The sequence below is a fragment of the Heteronotia binoei genome, chromosome 3, assembly GCF_032191835.1.
Source record: "Heteronotia binoei isolate CCM8104 ecotype False Entrance Well chromosome 3, APGP_CSIRO_Hbin_v1, whole genome shotgun sequence".
Taxonomy (NCBI): Eukaryota; Metazoa; Chordata; class Lepidosauria; order Squamata; family Gekkonidae; genus Heteronotia; species Heteronotia binoei.
In genome coordinates this window covers 89,250,972-89,265,218 of record NC_083225.1, presented here as the reverse complement: position 1 = coordinate 89,265,218, position 14,247 = coordinate 89,250,972, and positions in this window count along the sequence as shown.

The following is a 14,247-nucleotide window of genomic DNA, read 5'->3' as shown; positions in this document are numbered from 1 at the left end:
ATGCCTTTAATTTAATTTCTCTTTCTTTCACTCTTTTGAGTCATTAGATTGTTTTTTACTGATCATATCAGAATATTGAAGTGCTTGAATTAAGTCATCTGTTAGCTGTAGTCCCAAAGCCTAATACTATTTAATTTGAATAAAAATATTTCTTTTAATATAAGTATAAATAGCTTGCCCTTTTACTAAGTGGTTGTCAAAGAACCCTTTCACAGAGGAAAAATATATTTCTGAAAATACCATCATCCTTTTCATATAGGTTACAGTGACCTGAGATTTGCCAGTTTCCATGGTACTTGAGTAATCGTAATGGGACTGAAGGCAATATCTTCCTGGATATTTGAAGACATCTCTCCAAAATACAAGTATACAGTTCAAGGAGACTAGCTCTGTAAAACTGCCCTGGAACATCCTGCCAAGCAGAGACAAGGGAATGCAAAGCAGCCATCATTGCCATTGCCGCCACCACCATTCTGCTTCAAAACAAAAGGCTCTTGAAAGGAACAACCAGTGGAGTCCTTGGCAAGGTGTTTAGAACCAGTTACATGGTTTATTGTCTTTAACAATGCTGAATAAAATGTTGCCATTCCTCTTTGTTGAGGTTTATACCAGGACCAAGTTGGTGAATTATGCTTTAACATAACTATGCAACACACATCAAATGGCTCACTTTTCTAATATATAATATCCATCTTAGCATGACAGCTAATATCTGAACCACACATCAACCAGACAGGGTGTATAGCAACCTGCAGTTGTATATATGTAGACTCCCATCTCATATATTTTACTATTATTAGAGCAGCTTATCATGAACATTTGTGACATGCATTAGCAAATTATATGCATCGAGTATATGCACATAATGCAAACTTATCACAATTTTATTGACAATAAGTTTTAATTGTATACATTTATCTATATACACACCTTAGACCACATCTGTATGTATAGGCCTGTATACACACCACCCTCCACATCTAAGTCTACCACCTCTTCATACCCACATGACAAGCTTAGGATTTTATGCACACAAAACTGATCCAACAGTGCTCTCATTGTCAGAGAAATGCACTCAACTGATGTACTCTCACAAATAAAAACTGTCCAAACAATGCAGTTGAGAACAAACAGTAGACCTACCACAGCAATCAGGTTCCAAGGGAATGCTTATTTCTCTCTCCTACCCACTTCCACCCTACATGCAGAGTGATGTAGAAGCTACATGAGATACCAAAGGTTATACTTCTAGTCAAGAGGTGCCTCTACATTGCAATACTATCCTGTGCCTTGACAATAAGTTGCTTCAGTAGACATCTCTGATCCAGTTACCTGGCTTTCTGGACCTCAGAGGCTACCTTTGGTAGAGCTCATGCATATATAGGCCATATCATTTAAATAAAAGAGCTGAATTTTCTTTGATATAGTGCACTTATTGTGTATATCAACTATATGTGGATGCAGCTTTAGATTTTGTAAGCATCAAAGAAAAAGATAGTTGATAATTTCTATTTATGATACCCCTTTTTAAATAAATTGATGCTGGTATCATTGGTAATGACTAGAACTCGGGTACAATTTTGACTGTTGAATCCACACACAACAGAAAGGCTAATGAGGCTTGAAAATATTATTACATGGTCTCTCTAGTTCTCTTGCTTTCATTTAAAATAAATATTATTGCAGTGTATATTGAAGGGCTGTTTTGATTAATGTATAAAACCTGAGATCTGAATACTGTCTATTCAGGCATAAATTTCATTTTTTAAAATAAACGAAATGCAAATACTATGTGTTTTAAATAAATGCTTGATTGATAGCCTTTATGGCATTGAATTAAACTGCAGCCCTGCATTTCTTAGCAGCTAAAGGATGCCTGGGGAACAGGGCCAGTTCTGCAATGAGCTGCACTATGACAGTTGCCTCAAGGAGTGGATTTGGGTGGAGGGCAGCAATTGTTTGCATTAATTTTGCTGGCCTGAATCATTTTCCCTTGGCGGAGCACTGTTTTTTAAGCTGATAATTTTTTATGGCCCGTGGATGATGTTATAAATATCCATATGGCCCATGGCAGAAAAAAGGTTCCCCGCCCCTGTCCTAAAAGGTTTCTCAGACTTTCATAAGTTTACTTTTATTTCATGAGACATGAGTGTTCAGCCACCATTTTTGGTGGAAGAATTTCACAAGATCCAGTAAGCTCTATAGATCCATGCTGGCTTGTCATGCTGTTTTTAAAGAAAGCTGGTAGAGAGGTCGTGAATTAGCTGCTCTAGCCTCTCGAGTCCTCAGCAGCTGGGATCACTAGCCATTTGAGTTGTCATTGCTTAGGAGATCAGCTAAGGTACAATGCTAAAGAAAGGCCAGGGGATAATAGTCAGTCTTCACCCTCATTTTTTCTTCTTGTCATTTCTTAAGGATGGTCTGAGAAAGTCTTCAAAATATTTCACGATATTTCTATAGACTGTCAAAATAACATCACTAGCACTTTCTTCCAACTATGACAGAAACCAAGTTTGGAAGTCTTTTTTATTGAATGGATAATCAAAGGAACTACCTCAACCAATACCAAAAGCATAGTTAAAAACACATTGCTTCGTACATATGAATTCCTCCTGGTTTGTGCCAAATTAATTCATTTAAGGAATATGAGCAAGAACCCTCTGAACAAATCATACAGATCAATTTCATTTTAAATCTAATTAATAAAGTAAATGCTGTGGGGGGCCAATTTGCTCTCTGCACAGCTTTATCATTGGTCATCATGATTGCTCTTGCACATTCCCTTCATCCCATTCCATTCCTGTTACATATTTATTATGCACAGTATCATAAGTAAAAAGCAGACTGGGTTAGGAAACTAGCAACCTCTATAAGGAGTATGACAGGGTGCAGTGATGCTGTTGATTTATTATGTTGGAGAATTAAGGCTTAAGATCATGTTTAATAGGCTTTGGAGCTTTGGCAGGTTTAACAGGACTCTTTCAGGAGCAGAGGTTTTTGGGGGCGTTTTTTGTATTTGTGTGGGTGCACATACATGTGTGCATGTGTGCTTGCATTCCTGGAAGTCATGGTGAGTTCTGGCAACCCTTGGTGGGGCTATGATGTTTCAGATAGGTGGCTTGATATTTGTGTGCTTCTGTGTCCTGGCCCTGGTATTCCTTGGAGGCTGACCTTCCAAGTACTTGCCAAGGTTAGGGTAGCAAAGTTTTAAATGAATAAGAATTAAATAGTCCACTAAAATGAATTCTTCGTTGTTCAACACAAGTTTCAGTCTTGTAAGCATGCGCTTATCAAACGCTTCAGTACTGCTACTGACAACCCAATAAAATTTGGGTTGCGCTCCTTGTAAATGGCATTTAAGGAATATGAGCAAGAACCATTGCAATGGAAATAAAAGGTATCCAAATGAAGATGGAACTCTGGGGATGGCAAAGTAAAAGCTTAGAAGCTTCTGTGCTGGCAAAGAGCTGCAAAATAGAAGAATAAGCTCACAGTGCTACTATGCTTAATGTAATGTGACATAAATTATACAAGTATCAGGCAAAAGGGATAAAAATGAACATTTAATATTTCAGCAATACTAACATTATGAAAAAAATATAATGTTTCTTGCCTTCTGTGCTGTTTTACCTTCTTTTTATGTAATAAGGTTTTGCAATAAAGGAAAACTAACTATGGGAAAACACATCTCAGTCATAAAACAGAAGTTACACTGTGATTATAGAAAGATGCTTCATCAGTCTCCAGCAAGAGCTGTCTGTCTTGTAATTATATAAGCGAAAGTTAATGAGGCCGATTAATGTTAAACCAAAAAACAACATTCTTTGGTCAGGTTCTGTTAAATCTGAAATATTTTATGTACAAATCCTATCCTTGGATTTTATGCATAATTAATTTTTTTAATGTTTCCATTACTTGGTTCCTCAGCATGATAGCAAGATTATTGAGCATACAGAGTTTCATATCTGCATAGGCATATGAATTAACTACAGGACTCAGATTCAGCAGGAACTCACAGGAGCACAGCTCCTGAACCTTTCTGAGGGTTCCCCCTCCTCCTCCCCACCTTGTCCATTGAATAATAGGTGCAGCTACATAACAATCCCTGGATGAGCTCCACCACCTATTTTTCTAAAAAACGACCCCTGATTAACTATATGTTACAGAAGTAGTTTTTGTAGCTCTAGAACGCATCCGGGGGGGTTTGGGTCGTGGCTGGAGTAGCTAACCATTCCTCCCAGTATCATTTTCCCAGCAGAAACTTGCAAGCTACAAATGTAGTTCATATCACAGCAAAACCTCAGCATAGCTTGAGAGTTTAATGTCAAACAACAGCAGTGAGGTGATATGGTGGGGTCGGGCTTGGCTTACTTGTAAATGAGGAATTCAATCAAGAAAAGTTCAGTTATCAATCATGCTTGCATCTAGGTTATCAGCATCCTTGGTACTCATGGGCAGGAGTGTGAAATCGAAAACTGAAATGACAGTAAATCAATATTGTCCATATTCAGGCATGTATTCAAACTTTTCTTCTTAATTTATGGGGTGGGTATCCATTATGTTTTCCGCTCACCTGGCCCTTAGATGAATTGGGGCTGCACATGCTTGCCTTTTACTAACAGAGATCTATGATTTTCTGTGTCTGTTTTGTCCATTGTAGTCAGTAGCTTTAGGAGAATGCAGCTCTGCTTAGAATGGCACTGTTCGTCAATGACAAAGGATGTGGCTTTCAAGCCACAAGCATAACAGTGGTTGTCTAAAGCTCAGATCAAGAGCAATTCATGCTTCAAATGCAAGACAAATTAATACTTCCATATGTCCTGCTGTAGTTGACTCTTTGCACCTGCAGGCTGGACCAATCTGAATGGGAAAAGAAGGAGAGCAATTGAGACCTGCATTCGATGATTTAAAGAACTGTCTCTGTTAAGAATTGTTTGTTAACACTTTGAAATGTACCTATGAGGGAGAGAAAAGATTTTCTGAACAATTTCGTTATGTGGATAAAAATAAATGCATAATTAATAAGATGCAATGCATAATTAATACTCTTTTATTAAAACAACAGCTGAGGCTGTCTCATTGGAGTCTGCTGTCCTGAGCTAATTCTTTACATTTCTAAACTGGGAAATTAACCTTTTCCCAAGTAATGCTGGTGCTGGCTGTCAGACTTCTGAAAATAGACAATGTAAGCACCTCCCTTTTACTGTTTCCCTTTTAAATTTCAACATTCCTGTTGAAAAGGCTACCAGGAAAATTGTCTCCTGAAATAATGAAATTGATGATGTGGAAATACTTCCATCATTAGAAATGTTTCAGTACATGTAAGACATTTCAATAGTATTGCAGTTGAACACATGAAGCTGCTTTGTGCTCAAGTCAGTATTGTCTACTCAGGTTCTTTATCTCTAGAGTTAAATTTTATAGAACTGCAAAGTATAACTAAAGGAAGTAGATTCCTGCTGATTGATAGTCCATAATGTGCAACAAAATATCCAAACAGCATGTTAGGAAAATGAAAATGTGCATAATTTTCGTTTCTGATTCTGCTGGTATTGTAAATTTTGCCAGAATCAGGGTGGTGTGTAGGCACAGAGCTTTATGATTAACTGTTTCATGTTCCTCATATCCCTGGGCTGCATGAATGTCCAACACAGGGTTAGTTTCATTCTACAGAGAAACTACTGGGGAATGGCAGTGCCTTTTGTGTGTAATGCTTACAGACAGCTTTAGTTGCTAAAGCAACAGCAGCCAGTTTTGTCACAGACAGCTGCAAAACCTCAAATGTTTCCTCTGTGACCAAATAAGTGCTTCTTTGTGCTCATTCCCTCTCCAGTTATTACATTACCAACTATTACATTTATATCCCACCCTGTTTCTAAAGAAGTCAGGGTGGTGCATATGGTTCTTTCCTCCTCAATATTTTCCTCTTCACAAATCTCTGAGATAGATTAGGCAGAAAGAATGGTCCAAGGTCACTGTAATATCTAAATAGGGATTGTACCCAGGTGTGATGGACAGTAAATGGTTAATGCTGTAACCTGGATTGAGAACCTTAAGTGACAGGGGATTCAAATGGAATTATTCCATTGACAGTGGCAGATGGGTGACAGTTGAGAACTGATAGATCACTGGGAAGGAAGGCTAAGAGAATGAGAGGATCAAAAAGGATCCCCTCCCTGACCTGAACAGCCCAGGTAAGCCCAAGTGTTAATTGCCCTGAGCCCACTTGTGGGGAGGGTGGGTTAGAAATCCAAAATAATAAATAGATAATAAATAGTAAATCAGATCTCAGAAGCTAAGCAGGGCCAACCTTGGCAAGTATTTAGAAGAGAGACCTCCAGAGAATGCAAGGAGTAGGGAGGCAGGGGCAGGCTATCAAGCCACTTCTCTGAATGTACTTCATGCCCCAGTAGGAATCAACAGATATTGCCATGACTGTCAGGCATGGGCACACAGACATGCACGCACATACATCTAAATTTTTAACAAATGACAAGGATCCTCATTCAAGCTTGAGGGAAATAATTGCTAGAAAAGAAAGGGGATCCCTATCCAGTGTGAAGGGAGAGGATAAAGGATTCTGAGTTAGGGAAGTGGGAAGTTTAGCCTATCCCTAATGACAATCTGATGGTGGTAAGACTCTCTTCCTATTGTCCACTCATAACCCTGGGATTATTTAGACTGTGGCTAAATATCTGTGCTGTGCTTCTAAGAGGAGAGGAACGTTTCAATCATGGGGTAATATATGTTTTCTTCTTTACTCATTGTGCACGTCTATGCTGTTATGCCAATAAAGGTTGTTGTTATTGTTGTTGTAGCCTGTCCCTAACAAATCTGAGCTCTTATTTTTATTATTAGATTAAGTTTTAAATCATCCTCCGTTGCCAGGGCAAGGCTGAGGGTGGTGTACAACATATTAAAATAATACAATTCATAGTAAAAGTCTTAAAATAGTAAAACACAGTAAGTACTTAAAAAGATGATGCTAAGAATTTCAGAAGTGCAGGGGAGGCATGGAGTGGGAGTGCCAGAAGGATGTAATTGTCACCGTCCTCAACCGAATGCCTGGTGGAACATCTCTGCTATAAAAGACCTGTGGAACTATTATTTGGCAGAGAGTTCCACCAGGTTGGTGCTTGGGCAGAAAACATCCTGGTTCTGGTTGAGGACAGCCAGACATCCCTCAGGCTGGGGACCACCAGTAGATTCTGGGGGTATATCTAGAGAGGCGGTCTTGAAGATACTTGGGTATAAGGCCATTAAGGGCCTTAAAGGTCAACACCAGGACCTTGAATCTGATCCAGTACTCCACCAGAAGCCAGTGCAGTTCATGCAGCACAGGATTGATATGTGCTGTGCGCAGGGTCTCTGTAAGGACCCATGCCACTGCATTCTGTACCAGCTGGAGCATCTGGGTCAGCCTCAAGGGTAGGCTCACAGAATGAGTTACAGTAGCCTAATCTGGAGGGGATGTGGATTACCATGGCTAGGTCAGGATAAGACAGGTAGGGGCCAATTGTGCATCTGGAAAAATGTCACAGCTGGAAAAGTGCCAGTCTTGCAGCATTTGTGACCTGCAGGTCCAGGATCCAGGATCACACCCAAACTGGTTGTTGCTGGTCTCAAAGGCACACCATCAAAAGCTGGGAGTTGACACTTCAAACCTGAGTCTCCACACCCCAGCTGCAGAACCTCCTTCTTAACAACATTCAGTCTCAGCTAGCTCTGCTTCAACTATCCCACCACAGCCTACAACTCCTCAGACAGATTTGCTGGGGTGGTATTAGACTGGCTGCTCATCAACAGATAGAGCTGAGTATCATCAGCATACTGGTGACATCCCAGTCTGAAACTTCACACCAGTTGGACAAGGGGGTGCATTTAGATTTAAACAACTTTGGGGAAAGGATTGTCCTCTGTGGAACCCTGCAAACTAAGAGGTACCTGGATGATACTCTCTCTCCTAGCACCACCCTCTGTCCCTGACCTTGGCTACCCCATGAACTCCCTGAGGTGGTGGGTCAAAAGATCATGATTAACTGCGTCCAACACTGCTGTAAGATCTAATAGTAACAGCAGCACGAACCCTCCTTGATCTAGCTGTCTGTGGATCTTGTCTGTAAGAGCCACCAAAGCTGTCTTTGTCCCATGGCTGGGGCGGAAGTCAAACTGGAATGGGCCCAGGGCCGATTTGTCTTCCAGGAAACTCTGGAGCTGTTCTGCAACTATTCTTTCAATTACCTTACCCAGGACAAAAAAGATTGGTAGAAGACAGGGGAGATTCCTAGCCAGTAGATAAGGAAGGAAACTGAAATTTGTGTGAATGTCCCTGTCTTCACAAACTTTAGTGTCTGTTAGACCAAGAAAAACTACCAAGAAATCTCTCTCCTCAAGCTTTAAAGACTGTCTGAATAACAGAAACAGTTATTTGTGACAAATCATCTGATGCTAATTTTTATACAAAGTTACCTCATTGCTGTTGCCTCTTCATTTCATAAATCCTATACCTGATTCCTACCAGACCATTTCCCTTCAAAGATAAGTAAAAGTCTGTTATTTTTGAGCTATCATCAGCCTCCCATGTGCCATTATCAATCCAGGACAAAAAGAGGGACTTTAGTCTCTCTTCTCAATTTCCTAGGTTGCGTCAGTATTTAACAATATATTTTAAAACAACTGGGTGGGACAGACAGAGAAAAACAAAGCAGAAAAAGGAAAAGGGTGCTGCTCAGGGAAATCTTGTGAGGGAGGATGAAATCATCATATCAACTTTTTTCCAGTCCTAGGGCTTTACTCCTGATTTTCTTGGGAATCAATTCACAAGCATTGGAATTGGTTTGGGCATGGTTCTGTATATCTGTCCTTCCTGTGCATTTCCACAGTTGTGGAGTCTACTTTCTTCTGAATCTGCCTTAAATAATCAGGATTTTCAAGGGAGGGTGCCTTTGTCATCAACGGCATCACTGATGGCATCAGAACACCCCACTTTATTTTCTACAGATGTTTATATAGAAATATTAATACCATGGTTGTTGGGTTTTCTTAAAGCAGTAAAATATCAGTATATTTATACATTGCTGTAAAGATAGGTCAACCAGGTTCTCTGAATTCCAGCTTTCATTTTTTAAAAAGAAAGTAAAATCTCTATTCTGTTCCCTTGCAGAGGGAGATATCCCCCTTTCCTTATATCCCGGTAAGGAAGGGAATAGAGACTTACTTTAAAAAAGAAGAAGAAGGAAGGAAGGAAGAAAGAAAGAAAGAAAGAAAGAAAGAAAGAAAGAAAGAAAGAAAGAAAGAAAGAAAGAGAACCTTCTTTGCCCTAGCTCTACAGAACTATATTATATTGATATTTTGCTGTTTTTTAAAGATAAAAAAATGAAACCACTAATCTTCAGAGTAGGGCAAGGGGGAGAGAAGTGGTTTGATGATGATGACACTCCAGTCATCAAAAAGTGGGATGGAGGTGTGTGTGAGTGGGTGGGACAAAAAAAATATGCAAGAGGGAAAGGGTAACTCAAAATCAGCTTCCAGAAAAAGACTGGGGTCAAAGCAGTCTTGAAAGAAATAGAGGGAAGGGGGATGAAGTGAAAACTAAAGGCACAAAAATTTATACAGAAATCAGGTGATAAAATGAAGCCGCATGGGGCCAGAACAGATGTGGAGGGGGCATGCAGAAAAGCCCCTAGGCTTAGAACTTCTCTTCCTCCTCCCTTTCCAGTCCAACAAACATTGAGGCTGCTGCTGCAGCAGCATTGTGGTGACCAGCTAAATGGATGTGTGATGAACAGGCTAGGTTCTACCTCTCTCTAAGAGCGACCAATGACATCTGATCCAGTACTCTGCCAGTACTGGCTTTCTAGTATCTGGAATGTTGAGAGTGAAGGGTTGGAAATGACAGAAGTAAGTAGCTGGCAGCTTTTGAGCTGAGGAAGGAAAGGGAGGATGTTTCACAGAGTAGAACTGTGCAGAAAAGCTTCTTAGAGCAGGCTGAAAATAGTCAATATGATACTAGAAAGCCAGTTTGGTGTAGTGGTTAAGTGCACAGACTTGTCTGGAAGAACTGGGTTATAGATGATGAAAGGACAAAGAAGATAACTAGAGCAGCAGTAGAGAAAGGACAAATCCAACAAGGCATGAGCTAGAGTTCATTTTAAAGCCTATTCCATAGCAGTAATGGCAGCAAAGAAAGTATTCCTCTACCAGTATTGCATCTGCACATTGTAGACCTGAGGAACTCTTCTAGGTGAATAAAATCTCTTGTTTTTATTCCTGTGTGAGGGATTATGCACCTTCTCTAGCGGTGTGACAGTCATTTTTTATATCTTGCAGCACCTTCCATCTCTCACTGCCTAATATAAATATGTGATGGTAATAGCAGTTATTTGTCACATTTTGCTTCCTGAAGATGGACTGCATACCATAGAGCTATGATTCAAAATAATCTTGCTTATAGAGGTAAATTTTTAAAATGTTCTAAAAGAAATATTTTGTTTATTTGCATGTTTTGTATTAATGATTTTTTTATCATTATGTTTTAGATATTTGGACCATGAATAACAACAGTCTAAAATGATTTTTGATTTATTCCAATAATGAAGGGAAAATTATCCAGTTATTGAACTGGCCCTATTTCTTGTGTGTATGAAATTATATATATTATTTCTTGTTGTTATAATTTTGGAAATTACATTTTTTAAATTTTATAAATGGCTCACACAATAATTAATCTAAATGATTTTTCCTTTCCCCCTATTTCTTTTTTCTTTAGGTTTTAAAGCTTAGGCCACAAATAGTTTGTATTTTAAATAATTTTAATGGTTTTTCCTTTCCCCCTATTTTTTCTTCTTTTCAGGTTTTAAAGCTTAGGCCACAAATGTCATAGTTAATATTTTAAACAATTCTATTTTATGGTGTGCATTTTAACAATTTGTACCACTGAGGAAGAATGATTTTTTAAACTATTTGTCATGTATTAAAGTCTTGTTAATTTATCATATGTGATTTATTGACATGTATTCTGTTATTAGGCCCTTTTTCAATCTTTTTTGGTTACCTTGTATTTCTGAATTGAATTTTTTCTTCCCTTTTCTGTTTTTGTTTTGCCAATCTTAAAGAAACCTACTCCGGACCTAGGGGAGTACAGTTTCTACCATCTGGTCTCAAATGTACCATTCTTGAGTAAGTCAATTGAACAAGTGGTGGCTTGCCAACTTCAGGGATTCCTGAATTAAGTGGATTGTTTGGATCCATTCTGATCTGCTTTCAGCCCTAGCTACTGGACTGAAATGGCCTCGGTCACTCTGATGGATGATCTGCTTCTGGGCTCAATTCAAGGTGCTGGTATTGACCTTTGAAACCCTGTATGGCCCAGGACATTGGACCACATTCTCCCATATGAACCTAACCATCCACTCCAGTCATTTTCAGAGGATATGCTTCAAGTGCCCCTTGGGTGGCAACCCAAGAAAGAACTTTCTCAGTCATGGTGCAAATACTGGAACTCCCTTTGTAGGTAGATTTGTTTGTCCCCTTCTATTGTTGCCTCCTGTCAAAGGGTGAAGAGATGAAGATTGTTTCATTTTGTTTGGTAAACTCCCTATAACTTATTGGTTCTCCTCCCTGATTTTAATGTTATGTTTTAATGTTTTTATTTAATTATTGTTTTAGTTAATTATTATTTATTTTATTATATTCAATTTTATACTGCCCATTCCCTGCACATTGTTTTATTATTGAAATGCGTTGATGTTTGCTTCCTTGGGGACCATATTTGGTTGAGAAGACAACACGAAAATGTTTTTAAATAAATAAAGTACAGGACTACGGCCCAGTGCACTAATAGAATCACAGCACATAAAGACCAATCATTCCTACAATGCTCATTAGCTGAGATGCTTATTATATAATATTTAAATTAAGACTAAATTATCATGTTTCAGAATTCTGATCAGGTTGAGCTTAGGTGTGGGTTTATGGAGATGTTAATCTCTAATCAGTATGTGTTGAATATTCAAATATGCATAGTACCAAATGCTGTGCCAAGATTTAACATTCTGGGGAACTGGGGAAACCTCATGCTTCAGGGATCCTTGATGAAGTGATTACAGAATGAACATTCATAGAAAAATTAGGAGTCCTTTAACAACATTTTTAAAATTCCTTTAAAATGCTAATGATGAAACAGGGAGCCCAAACAGAGGAGAGCTTGAAAAGTTAAATTCCTTCTCCCTTTCTGATGTGGCCCTGAGGTAAACTGGGGCTGCACCAGCCTGCAATTTGCATTTTGCTGTTAAATGGAAGTATTTTTACCTATCTCATGCAAAGAGGAAGGTTTCAGCACCTATTCTCTGCATGGCTTCACTTTTTATATGATGAAGTATGTCCAGGATATAAGCAAACGAGCCACTATCACACACAAGGTGGGAATTTAAATGTGTATTTACAAATTCTTAACTTATAGCCAATACTTTAGTCAAATACACTTTTTGCTTCTACTCTGCATCTGTGAATTACCATACTTTATTCTATCATTATTAGGTTTATGAGTTACCTAACTTAGCATAGCACTAATGTGCTAGAAGTGATATCTGTAGGTCTGAGTCCAAAAGGAAGGCTGCAAATTATTTATTTTACTTCAATATTTATAGACCCAATAACTGGAACTGAAGGTAGGTAATATTCATTTCTCTATAAATGACAGTGGGGTTCATCCCCTCCCTTATTTTTTTTTTAAGTCAGGATTAGGTATAGCTTTAATTGATGACAAACAAAGATTACTTGATTCCATTTTTTATTCTCTCCAAGCTTCAGGTGAGTTTCCTATTCCAGTTGCACTTTTGTTGGCAGAATGTGTAGAGAACTAGTTGTACAACCTTGTCCTCTTAGGGCATCGCCACCTGCACAATAGTAAATGATGTCCCCAGAGTACAGCTAGTTACTAGTTACTGTTTGCTTTCAAAAAAGCACATAAAGCAACCTCAGAGTTCTATTCATTTTGCCATTGGGTTATTTACCCAAAGCCCATTTACCATCTTGGGTTTTTTAAAATACCCCATGAGTTTATTAAGAAAACACTGGTCTAGGGAACCATTTTAAGTGCTCTAGAGCAGGGGTGGCCAATGGTAGCTCTCCAGATGTTTTTTGCCTACAACTCCCATCAGCCCCAACTCCTAATGGCTGGGGCTGATGGGAGTTGTAGGCAAAAAAATCTGGAGAGCTACTGTTGGCTACCTCTGCTCTAGAGAGTTATGTTCTTTCATGACAATCTGATGCCCCTTCCTGATAACTCGGAGACTATTTACCTGAGGATGGGCATGAACTGGATCACAAATTGAAGTTAGAACATAAGAACATAAGAGAAACCATGTTGGATCAGGCCAATGGCCCATCCAGTCCAACACTCTGTGTCACACAATGTCAACCCCCCCACACACACACAATTTTTGACCAGTTCTCTCTCTCTCTCTCGGCTTGACTTCGCGAACGAAGATTTAAGAAGGGTGCAGTAGTCCACGTCTGCTGCAGGCTCGCTGGTGGCTGACAAGACCAATGCGGGACAGGCAGATCCGACCACAGTGGCCGCAGGGAAAAGTCTGATCTGGGGTTGGTGCTGTAGCAGTGCGATTCTTCCTCAATCTCCTTTTGTCCTCAAGACCAGCTATGCGTGCGTTCTCAAAGGAAGAGACATCCTGGTGGATGGTGTGCCTCCATGCTTTGCGATCTGAGGCTAGGTCAGACCACTGGTGATGGTTGATGCGACAGGTGCCAAGGGATTTCTTCAAGGAGTCCTTGTACCTCTTCTTTGGTGCCCCTCTATTTCGATGGCCGGTGGAAAGTTCGCCATTCAGAGCAATCTTGGGAAGGCGGTGGTTTTCCATCCTAGAAATATGCCCTGCCCTGCGCAGCTGCGTCTTCAACAGCAGTGCCTCGATGCTTGTAACCTCCGCCCTCTTGAGGACTTCAGTGTTGGTCACAAAGTCACTCCAGTGGATGTTGAGGATGGTGCGAAGGCAGCGCTGATGAAAGCGCTCAAGGAGTCGCAGGTGATGACGGTATAAAACCCACGATTCGAAGCCATAAATGAGGGTTGTCATCACAACCGCTTTGTAAACATTGATCTTTGTGCCTTTTTTCAGATGCTTGTTGCTCCACACTCTTTTGTGCAGTCGGCCAAATGCACGGTTTGCCTTTGCCAGCCTGTTGTCAATCTCCTTGTCGATCTTGGCATCTGAGGAGATGATGCACCCC